Source organism: Wasmannia auropunctata, unplaced genomic scaffold (assembly GCF_000956235.1).
Source record: "Wasmannia auropunctata unplaced genomic scaffold, wasmannia.A_1.0 LD336103.1, whole genome shotgun sequence".
Taxonomy (NCBI): Eukaryota; Metazoa; Arthropoda; class Insecta; order Hymenoptera; family Formicidae; genus Wasmannia; species Wasmannia auropunctata.
Window position 1 is genome coordinate 113,715 of NW_012026787.1, and position 3,212 is coordinate 116,926.

General features: G+C 30.5%; 1 pseudogene; it reads left to right on the forward strand.

The window, feature by feature from the left end:
* Window positions 1-1,556: 1,556 nt before the first annotated feature.
* Window positions 1,557-3,212, forward strand: part of LOC105457753 — a 5,494-nt pseudogene continuing 3,838 nt past the window's right edge.

Genomic DNA, 3,212 nt, shown 5'->3' on the forward strand with positions numbered 1-3,212 from the left:
CCGGGGCGAGTGTTTTAACCAGCTCGATCACCGGGGCATGATAATGTTTATCGCAATAACCTGTATATATGTATATTAAATGAGAACATATGCTAAGAGTCACGTGTATTAAATAATTATTATAATTTGAATAAGATCGCTTATGTGCAATTAAATTCGAGACCGCTTTTCCGCGCCTTAATTGACGCGCAGTTTAACGCTTACACATGGAGTTAAGAAAAATTCATATAAAATTCGTTAGGCACCTAAAATCCAGCCGTAACCGCGGAAAGGCGCTCTCGAATTTAATTGTGTTATTCACATAAGCGGTCTTATTCAAATTATAATTATTATCAAATTAAAAATGTTAAAAGAAAAAGATTGTACAGTTTGTATGTGTATAAAAATTTTTTCTCAAAAGAAATACACACAAAGAATTCCAAAAGTTAAATTTTTAGGAAAAAAGAACTTATTTTCAAATTGTTTACCTATTATATAATAAATATGTATAAGAACAAAGTCTCTTAGATTTTGATTAATATTTTGAGAGAGTCCATTGAAAAAAGAAACAAAGAGTCTTTTGAACTTGTTTGATTTTCATGGAAATTTTAAAACGCAGAATATAATGAACTGTAAGCCTAAGCTAACTGTTTAATGCTCCAATACAAATTTGAGGTATGTTAAAATACAATAATAATAAACAAACATTTCGACCATTTTTATTTTCAATGTTCGCATAATAAAATTTAAATAAAACGCATTAAAATAAATAATATGTCTATAAACGCTAATTAAAATTCTAAAGTGATGTGAAATTACTTCTATAAACAAGAAAATCAGGTCTTCCTCGGTCAATGTAGAGTGTACGCAAAAAAATGACACAATTAGTAATAGTAGCTAAATTTTAATAGCTGAATCAAACTTAGCTATAAGAGCTACCGCCTTAGTGTCATTTCTAAGTTTTGGCTATTACAGATAAAAAACATTCACTGTGACAAAAAAATTTATTAACTGAAATTAAAAACATATATTAGTATAGGCAACTAAAAAGATGCGTACACGTGGTATGCGTAACTAAATGTCTTATTATGCACACATTTAGCACACAGAGCTAAGTTTATAGCTACGCGCGAAAATTTGATTTGTAATCATCAATGTGATTGACATCTACAGCGCATTTAGCATTTATATGCTAAATTTATATTATTTATTTTTGCAGTATATGAGCTATACCTATTGCAAATATTATTAATCTCTATTACAAAGATAAAATAGCATAGTAGATTCAGCTAAATATCATTTGATTTTAGCAGCAAATATTTTTTGCTATAGCATCTACATTTTAATAATTAATAAATTGAGCTTCGGCAGCAACGACATTAGCTGTCCCTATTTTAAGGACACAACTTAGCTGGCATAGCTATATTTTAGCTACATTAGCTAATCTTTTTTTTGCGTGATAGAAATGACCGTGAATCTCCAACTGAATTAAAAACCGAAATGTGAGAAAAAAAGAAAGAGACAATAGTTATACATGCTGGTGAGAATCAGGCTAAAAAGATACACCTCAGCAGGACATGGAGAACACTAATCTAATTACGATGACCAATGCATGCATGAATGAATCTGTTATTGGGTAAGTTACAATAGTTATCAAAAACAGAAATTGCCCACAGTGGTCTTTTACAAAAATAAAAAAAAAACAACAAAAAAATATTTTTTAGGAACAATGTAATATTGATTGTGACAATTTTTTACAATCTTTTGACATGCACGAAATGCAACACCACGTCCAGAAACGGTAAGTGCACTTTTATAGCAACTTACAATGCAACACGAGTCATTCTCCATACAAATTGCAAATGCATTACTGTTTGAAAAGCACAAAAGCGAGACTAGAACTTTTCACTTTTTAAAGATTTATATTGAAATCGCGAAAAAATTTTTAATCATGTGTAGCTTTGAACAAATTGCTAGAATTTTTATTTCAATTCAAATTAGAATTGTAAGGCTTGTAAGTTGTTCTCATATAGAGATTTGTAAGAACTTATGACAGGAATTGTAATTCTATGCGTGTCGTAAGATGTACTCGTATGATTATTCATAAGTATCTATGATTTCTCGTAAATCTTACGACTAGCAAGAAGTTGTCTGTAAAGACATTACATAAAGTTATAAGCATTCAATCATAAATTTTTACAAGCTTACGAAAACAAATTACAAGCTTTACGCGCGCGATTCTGCTTATTGTTAGAAGTGACCTATAAATCATTAAAAATATTGAATGTTATTTTTTATATATGTTCTTGCCACGGAATGATAGATGTATAATAAGATGTATAATTCACCGAGAAAAATAGAGAAACAAATTATTTAAATATCTCTAGAATTTGGAAATAAAATAGGAAATTTTTAGGACGCAATTTACATAATTCTAAATACAGGTATATCTAAAACATTTTAACATTTAAATTTTCAATATATAAATAATGTAAATGTTTTGTTTTCTGATGATTTATTTTGTAAAATAAAATTGCAATTTTAAATATAATACATAAAAGATTTATCGTATGGTAGAAAGCAAATCTAATTTCATTCTGTACGCAATTTAAGTTTTGTTGCGGCTTGTGTGCTCCATTAATAATTCACATCCGTTAATTTTTTACTTCTATGCATTTTTCCTCGCATCTGCAATCGCATCTGTATCGGTACAAGAAAGTACTATTAACCATAACGTCTTTTTACATGCTATTAACATAAAAAGGCATCCTATCGTCTACAGACGAAGCGTCAAACGGTTTGGAAAGAACGAAGAACGTGATACTAAAGGAAACGAAATACGATGATATCTGTTTATCATCTGAATGTATTCACATAGGTTAGTAAAATATGAATGTGGCAAAATTTAAATTTTTATATCCATTTAACTACAATATAATTTTTTGACAAGACTAAATATCGTCATCCGAGTAATAAATATAAATACCATATCTTTTATGTATACGCAAAATTGCGTACGAGATTCATATTGATCATTGCATATTTGGATATAACGCCATATATGTTGTGACGCCGCAGTCCGCTGCGGCGGAGCAGCGTCCCGCCGCCGTCACAAGGCGCGGGTTCGCGCCCCTTTTTACCGGACCGGCAGCTGCGTTGTCAAAGCGAGACCGAGATCTCCGGGAGGCCCGAATTAAAACGCGTACATTTTATTAATTTACTTTGAACCTCTT